The 9,340-nt window shown below is 41.9% G+C and overlaps 1 pseudogene; it reads right to left on the reverse strand.

The window, feature by feature from the left end:
* Positions 1–8,444: 8,444 nt before the first annotated feature.
* Positions 8,445–8,558, reverse strand: LOC132567860 (U6 spliceosomal RNA; annotated as a pseudogene).
* Positions 8,559–9,340: the final 782 nt, after the last annotated feature.

Below are 9,340 nucleotides of genomic sequence, written 5' to 3' on the forward strand. Positions count from 1 at the left end.
AAAAACCATTGAATTTTGCCCAAACACCAGAGTGTCCTCAAACTACATCCCCAACATGTTGATGTCATTTCTGGGTGATGTTATCATGTCAAAGATGTTGTGCAACATTCCTGCCTACCCCTGGAATGCCCCCCAAATTCTACTGCTAGATAGGCGAGGAGACCTGGCAACCCTGCTACAATCTCAAGCCCTCCACAACCTGAATCTCAGCATATGCCCCACTCACCATTACCAGAAATTTCCTAAATAAATTCCCTAATAAATAAATAGGAAAGTTGTAACAATGCTTTCTAACAGTTATTCTGGTAAATATACATGGAAAGAAACTTCCATTATAGATGAAAGAAGAAGAAGACAAATTGATTTTTATATCCTACTTTCCTCTAGGTTAAGGAATCACAAAGTGGCTTACAATTTCCTTCCATTCCTCTCCCCACAACAGGCACATTGTGAGGTAAATGGGGCTGCGAGACTTCTGACAGAACTGTGGCTGGCCCAAGGAAACTCAGCATATGGGGAAGGGGGTGGAATCAAACCTGGTTCTTCAGTTTAGCATCTGCTTCTCTTAACCACTACACCATGCTGGGTCTCTCCGCAACAGAATGTGCTTGCCTCGTGTCCAAAATAGGCATATAAATTGTCATTTCAGGACAGCATAATAGGAATGCAGCTGATTTCTAAAGCATGTTGGTCCCCAAACTTCACAGTTCCAAACTAAGACCTTGAATTCTGTGAAGACGATTAGAAGGAAACTGAACAATGATTTAACAAGGATTGTACAGTGTAATAACTGTTTGATTGACCACCACATGGTTCCTTCCTGTTACCCAAACATGATTCACATTCTAGCTTGACAAAAGAAAAATAATGACTGTTAGAATAAGCATGAATTTAAAAATATATATATTTAGAAGAGATGGCATCTTGATACATGCTCACTCATCCCTCAGTGATACACCATCTCGTTTACAAATAAACATGTCATTTGTGTAGAGGACAGTGTTTGTCATGTAGGTATTTCTCCTTTGGGAACTGACCTGGGATCACCAATTTCTCTTCATGCTGATCACCAAATAGCCAACAGATGGTAACAGTTTCCTACTCACTAACAATGTGGGCTGGATAGTATACGCGGACTCAGGGGGCATCTTTGATTTATTACCATTTCAAAAGATTTCATTAAATTTAACTTTGAAATCTCCAGTAAGTTCCCGTTGTGTGGCAAGAAATGAAACCTATCACTTCCTTAAAAAAAAAAAACAACAACCAACCCAAACCTCCCCCATTTATTTATTTTCAACCAAAAGAAAAACAGAGCTATTCTTTCTCTGGCAGTTAATGCATATTTTTAAATATATCTGGTTATTCACCACAGGGTTATTTTATTACCACTAAATATAGTATTGTGCAATCTTTGCAATAACTTTTTTCTCTCTTACAGGCTTTATTAGGCTTTAATGATATCAGGCTTTAACAAAGGCAAAATTGCCTCCCACAAATCCATCATGGAAGCCAAGAGCATTTACTGCACATATGTCCCTTCACCTTCTGAATGAAAGATAAATTAAGCCACACAGTGAGCTTATCTTATTAAAGCTTCTGATGGACCTTACAGCTTTTACACATTGAAGCACCTTGTATTTGCTTTTACAGAAACTCTTTAACACTGTATGGAAAAATGTTTGGGTTGTTTCTATTGGATTAAATGTGTGTGTGTGTGTGTGTGTGTTTGTTTTTTAAATCATTTTACTTGGAAGCACAGAAGCCACAGATGAGGGAGGGGTTTTGGCTTAGTGGTAGGGTATCTACTTGGTATGCAGAAAGTCCCAGGTTCAATCCCTGCTATCTCCAGTTAAAAGATCTGGCAGGAGGTGATGTGAAAGTCTTCTGCCAGTCTGAGTAGACAATACTGACTTTGTTTCCATGGAAGCTGAGAGATCCTATGATTATATGTAATGTATATCCTCCTTAATTATTGTACCATCTTTTGCACCATCTTAATGAATACTTTATTATTTTTTTAGAAAGAAGTTATGTCTCATTAGTGTTGTTTAGGGTGCTGGATAGCTATCAGTGGATGTAATAAACCCACTCCAGCCTGTTGCCTACCTACGTTGTGCCACATCGCTCCCCTACATATCTGAAGACAAGATGTTCTTCTTCATGAATATACATTAAACAGAGACGTGGCTGGATATGGGCCTATCCAGCTCTTGGCCTGCAGGTGATACCTTTGTTGTTGAGACAACATCCTTGTGAGGTAGCAGTTAGAGTGCCGGATAAGGATTTGGGAAACCCAAGTCTCAATCCCTGCTCTGGCTTGGAAGCTTGCTGGAAGACCTTAGGCCAGTCACATACTGTCAGCCTAACCCACCTCACAAGGCTGTAATGAGATGAGGCTGAAATGAAGAGGAGAACTATGTAGAAGAAGACTGCAAATTTATACCCCACCCTTCTCCCTGAATCAGAGACTCAGAGTGGTTTACAATCTCCTATATCTTCTCCCCTCACAACAGACACCCTATGAGGTGAGTGAGGCTGAGAGGGCTCTCACAGCAGCTGCCCTTTCAAGGACAACCTCTGCCAGAGCTACAGCTAACCCAAGGCCATTCCAGCAGCTGCAAGTGGAGGAGAGGGGAATCAAACCCAGTTCTCCCAGATAAGAGGCCACGCACTTAACCACTACACCAAACTGGCATTTTTTGCATTTCCGCTGGGGAGAAAGGTGGCATATAAATGAAGTAAATAATAATAACTGATCAGTCACAATGTAAGGCTTGTTCTTGTTGTCTTTTTAAATATATTTAAATTATATGTTTTGATTCTACTGGACTGTATTTGTATTGGTTGTAAGCCACTTTGGATCCCATTGGGGAGAAAAGCAGCCCACAACTAACTGAATGACTTCTGTTTGTACCAAGTCCCAGGCCTGATTTGGATATCCCAGGGGCTAGCTGTTGTATATTGAACTCCGTCTTGTCAAAGCCAGAGCCTTCAGCTAGACTCCTAAGAACTCTAAGAGACTGTTTGGGGCCTTCAATGTACATTTGGATTGGCTGGCTTTTGAGTCACTTGTAACATTGTATATAGTTATCAAAAGATGATTGGCTGGAGGCAATGTCTGGAGTGTATATAAGCGGGGATATTGTTGGGCTGTGTAGCTGTTGTGTTTGTGAGCTGAACAAACCGCTGACTGTTTTTGAAGAAGAGCTGTTCCAGTCTTAGTTTATAACACTGACTAGCCCATTCTTATCAGATCTTGGAAGCTAAGCAGGATTGGTTCTGGTTAGTCCTTCAACGGGAGACCATCAAGGACTATCAGAGTCATGCTGCAAAGGCAGGCATTGGCATGCTGCCATAAGTGTGCAGTGATTTGACAGCATTTCCCACCACCACCAGGTCTCGAGAAAAAATGCTTGGCCCTTGCAAGTCACAGCCACACTAGGAACTCCTCCTATGCTGTCCCAGATTGTAATACACTGAGCAACCCTAAATTTTTCATATTTTGCCGTGTGAGTGTGCAGAAAATGCTGTACATTGTACAAAGGGTTTTTTTTTCATTCTCATACATTTATGGAATAAAGTCAGCATGTCTGGGAACACTGATTTGCTGGAGGCAAAAGCCAGGATAAACTTTGTGAGGCAGACAAAGCTAACCTTTCCTAAGTGGCATTTGTTACACTCAAATGCAAGCTCAGTTGTGAAAAGAAGATTTCTTGTCTGCTAATTCACAGTAGTGACCAGAAAGAAGAAATTTGACCCGAGGTCCCCTTTCACTATATCTTAAATTATAGGTAGGAAGACCAATTTTTTTCCTTCAGTACATTCTTATTTCAGTTCACATAGCTTGCAAGAGGAGGGCAGCAAAATTACTCTATCAAACTGGAGTTCAAGTTGCCAAATCAGCAAGTGAGAAATCCTGAAAAAATATTCACAGAAATTAAAGGGAATTGGTCTGCTGCCAGTTTTATACATTAAATATAAGGGATTCCAGCTGGGGCCAGCTCTGTGACTGGGGTCGCACATTGAGAAAGGTGCTAACACACTGCACTGGCTTGGCTTAGTCCCAGAGGCTGAAAGTGGAGGAGATGAAAGTGGAGGAGATTATTAGTATCTCCTTACTGACTCATGCCACTGTCCCTGGGTACAAATGAGCCTCTGTGGTGTGCTCATGCAGGGACGTGGCTCAGTGCAGGCCAGAAGCAGCTCTGGTAATGACATGGGTGACAACATTCTGACATCATTTCCAGGAAGACTCAGAAGTGATGTCACTCCCCCCTATGATGCTTGAGGAAGTGACCACTTTTCACTGGAAAATACAATAATGCTAGGAAAAGTTGAAGGCAGCAGGAAAAGAGAAAGACCCAACATGACATGGATGGACAATCAAGGAAGCCATAGCCCTCAGTTGGAAAAACCTGAGCAAGACTGTTAACAATAGGGCATTTTAGAGGATATTCATTCATGAGGTTGCCGTAAGTCAGAAGCAACTTGACGGCATAACATTTCCCATTTGTGGCTTGTGGGACACTGCTTTCGGGTGGGGCAATAGATGACTGTTGGGCCGGGACTTTCCCCCACCAGTCAGCTGGCTGTCATCTGTGGGGAGCCTGAAAAATTGGAAGATCCCCTGTCCCCACCTGGGCACTGGCATCCCTAATGCTGGTTAGTGAAACAGAGAGAACAAATATTTAGAAGGGGACAGTAAGTTGGCAGCTACGTTGTCTCTTAAATTTGGAAACACATTTGCATATTAGGTCACACCTCCTGATGGCAGCATTGTTTCACAGGGTTTTTTTTTTTTTAGAAAAAACCCTGCAGGAACTCAGTTGCATTAGGCCACACTCCCTGACGCCAAGCCAGCCGGAACTGTGTTCCTGTGCGTTTCTGCTAAAAAAAAAAAAAAAGGTCCTGTGGAAATACATATATCATAGTGAGTCACAGCACTATTGTTTCTCATATTAATATTTAATATTTTAACATTTACATAACACCCCCCAGTTAATTCTTCTCTTCACAGAAACTCACAGCAAATGTTCTGACTTCACTTCAAAGTGTAATACTGAGCAGTTCCAGATTGTTCAGTGCCTAATGAACAGTGCCATTGAAGTTCCCTGTTAGCAAAGCGACCTTCTGGAGGCTCACTTGGGCCTTTCCTCTGTTTTACCATCACACCAACTCTGTGAGGCAGATAGGTGACCCAAAGTCACCAGAGCCAAAATTAGGATTGTGAGCCAAGCACTGGCCACCAGTGCTGATGCTGGGGGCAAGGACAATTAACATGGCCTCACACCAATGCTGCAATTTCATTTCCAGCATGAACCCAGAAGTGATGTCACTGTGCCACGGCAATGCTCTAGGAGTCACCCAGAATTTGTTCTACGACTTGCTGGAAACTGGTAAAACCATAGGGTTTTTGGCAATTCCTACAGAACTGATTCTGCCAACAGTGATTTTTTTTTAAAAAAAAACCTTCTGCTGCTGGCCACTGGAGTGCTAGCTGGCAAGGCCCATTAGGGGTGGGAAATCCCCCTTCCTGTTATGTATTGCTCTTAGTTCTGGAACAAAGCATGCTTCTGCCCTCCAGGATACTAGTGTCTACGCTCTGATTGGCCTTTCTCTGTGAACCAGCCAATCAGGGCTTCGGGCATGTATCTCCAGTATGCAAATAATAGGAACCTGCAGAGACCAATAGGGTGGTTTCCTGCTGACTTAATGGGTGTGTTTTGATGTTTCCTGAGAGTATATATTCGCTGTTTGTCTGTGTGTTTCCCCAGTTCTGATTCATAATAAAATAGAATTGCACCTTACCCACGGCTGAACTCACTATTTTACACTTCCCCAGCAGGCACATGGAAACCCTACTTCTGACACAAAAGGCTCAGCAGGGGAGGGGCCTCAGCAGGGTATAATGTCATAAAATCTACCCTCTAAAGCAGCCATTTTATCCAAGGGAACTGATCTTGGTCATCTGGAGATCAACTGTAATAAAAGGAAATCTTCAGGTGCCACCTGGAGGTTGGCAACCCTTCTTCAAAATTAACTACCAAATTAGAGAATTGGCCTTTTTACCCTTACAAAAAGCATTTTTGAAAAGACACATAGCCGCTGGGAATGAGACTGCTGTCTTTAGATCAGGAGCTTACTTTGAATTTTGGATTCTATATGCCTCTTTATTTCTTATAGCCACTCCTGAGTCATTCTTTACAACACACACACATACACACACCAGTTATCAGATGGTAGAGGAGCATGAAAAATTTCCACTCTAATAACCACCACCATAACTGTCACCTCTTTATGATGTGCAAGAGGATACATACACAGGATTGCCAGATTTTCTTCAGCACAAAATATGATGCCCCTCTCCTGGGAACTCCATTTCTCATCAATCTGTCCTCCCCAGGAGTTAACATCGCACAGTTCAGACAGGTATGTCCTTCCCACATAGAAACCTACACACCTGCCTTTCCTTGTCTTGGGGAAGCTTAGGAACAGAATTCAATAGGATGTTTTGAATCTCACTTGCTCTTAAGTTAGTTACTAAAAAAATAAAACAGTAGGGTTGTATCTTGACAGATATATTTTTCATGTCAAGTGTTGGAAATACTGTTGAGAAATAATTCTCAACTATAGGCCCTTTCTACATTCAGGTTTGATCCAGATTTTGTGAGCACTAATCTGCCTGTTACAGATCCGTATCACCTAAATTCAGGGCTGTTTTTGTGGCAGGAACTCCTTTGCATATTAGACCACACACCCCTGGTGTAGCCAATCATCCAAGAGCTTACAGTAGGCCTGTAATAAGAGTCCTGTAAGTTCTTGGAGGATTGGGTACATCAGGGGTGTGTGGCCTAATATGCAAAGGAGTTCCTGCTACAAACAAGTCCTGCCTAAATTGACTCTGCATTTAAAAATTTGTTTCACAACTTTCCAAATAAAATAGTGTTATCTGAGGATTTTTACTTCTGTATTTACATTATTTAATGCACTTCCGGGCTATATTTTTCTTTAAACTAGCATTTTTTGTGGTTCTATAGGTTGTGCAGTAGATGGTGATGCCTTTGTAATATTCCCCTTAAGTTCAGTATGTTTAACAAAACTAGCTTTTCCTTAGCTTAGAAGTGACAATTGTTTCCACTCATTAAAAACCTCTACAGATTTTTTTCGTGTTGAAGACAGGGGCCGGCCATGCCACGACTGAACTGCGATCCCTATACAAATTAAAATTAGAAGCTAGATTGCCATGGAGCACACACTGAGTTATAAATTAACACACCAATCGTACATTTAAATGTAAACTATGGAGGTCTGGGGAGGACTTTGGAAGCCCAAAGGAAAAGTTCTACAATTAAGACTTAGATCCGAATTTGGAGAAAGCTCCAGGCCAAAACAAGCTTTGAGAACTGCAGGGCAACTGCAGAGTGAAAGTGCTGTCAATAGACATTCGCACAAAACAAATGTAGAAGCTAGAAGAAACTGCGAGGCAAGACAGAACTGAAGGTGGTATGAAATGCAGAAGGTTACTTTGATTAACATGTGGAATGCACTGCCACAGGAGGTGGTGTTGGCTACAAGCGCAGCCAGCTTCAGGAGGGGGTTAGATAAATATATGGAGCAGAGGTCCATCAGTGGCTATTAGCCACAGTGTGTGTGTGTAGATAGATAGATAGATAGATAGATAGATAGATAGATAGATAGATAGATAGATAGATAGATAGATAGATAGATAGATAGATAGATAGATAGATAGATAGATAGAGTGTTGAACTGGATGGGCCATTGGCCTGATCCAACATGGCTTCTCTTATGTTCTTATGAAACATGCACAAAGAAAGGATGAAATGGCTAGTGTAGAAAGGGCCATAGTCTGATGCTAGTTGAAAACACCCTCCCCTTGTATGTGTGCAAAGTGCCATCAAGTCACAGCCAACTTAGAATGACACCAGCTGGGAGCATTCAAGGCAAGTAAGAAGCAGAAGTGGCTTGCCATTGCCTTCCTCGACAGAGTTTTTCTTGGTGGTCTTCCATTTGAATACTAACTGTGCTTGGCCTCAAAGATCTGACAAGATCAGACAATACTATACCATTTCACATCCTCACATTCCCCTTAAAGGCAGGCCTCGGATTCAGCAGGAGCTTACAGGAGCACAGCTCCTGAACCTTTCTGAGAGTTCCACCTCCTCCTTCCCACCAACCTTGTCCACTGAATAGATCCACCTACCCTCCTTCCCACCTACCTTGTTCACTCCTGGATGAGCTCTAACATCTATTTTTCTACAAAACGACCCCTGCTTAAAGGTAGAGGTAATCCCCTGTGCAAGCACCAGTCATTTCCGACTCTGGGGTGACATTGCTTTCACAACATTTTCATGGCAGACTTTTTACAGGGTGGTTTGCCATTGCCTTCCCCAGTCATTTACACTTTATCCCCAGCAAGCTGCTTAAATCCCCCCTTTTTCATGAATTTGCATGTGATCCTTGCACAGGGGCCATGCTAATCTTCTCTGTTTTGTTCCAATTTTAGTATATGTGCTGGTTGGGGAAAAAAAAAAAACAACCTCAGGTGCCTTGCTAGCAGGAATGTTGTACCATGGTGGCCAGGTAGAACATCCCAGAGACATATTAAAAATAGCAAAAGAACATAAAACCACTAAAAATACATGTGGCAATCTAAATCAATCCATTTGATAGCAGCAAATATGAATAAAACACCCTAACATTAATATAGCACCAATATCACCTCAGTCTTCAAAGATTTCTGTTTAGGCAAAATATTAGCTGGTATCAAAGGTCCTCCAGAATAAAGAATTGTTTAAAAAATTACACAAGAAAGCCAAAAGAGAAGGGGAACAGCCACACCTCCAAGAACCTAAAAAGTGACCATTACTAGCTGAAAAAAAGAGATTTGTTGCTGATTCCAGAGATGAGATGAGCATATCCACCATGTAGCTGCAATTAGATAGAGCTGAGCAGCATAAATACACTGGTAATGACTCACTCCAGGTCTCTAGATGATTACTCCCAATGTTTGTATGAATATTTCAGATAGTTCAGGATACAGGATAGAACATTGTATAATCTGACCAGTTGAAGGCAGCAGAAAAAGAGGATGACCCAACATGAGATGGATTGACACCATGAAGGAAGCCACAGCCCTTAGTTTGCAAGACATGAGCTAGGCTGTTAATGAAATGACATTTTGGAAGACATTAATTCATAGAGTCAGCAGGGTTCATGGTACTGAAAGTCTCTGAAAAGCTCAGGAGAACCAGCATGACACACTACCCCTTTCAACTGTCCTAGCACCAAGAAATCTGATACAGACAAGAGTGCCAGG

The sequence above is a fragment of the Heteronotia binoei genome, chromosome 2, assembly GCF_032191835.1.
Source record: "Heteronotia binoei isolate CCM8104 ecotype False Entrance Well chromosome 2, APGP_CSIRO_Hbin_v1, whole genome shotgun sequence".
NCBI lineage: Eukaryota > Metazoa > Chordata > Lepidosauria > Squamata > Gekkonidae > Heteronotia > Heteronotia binoei.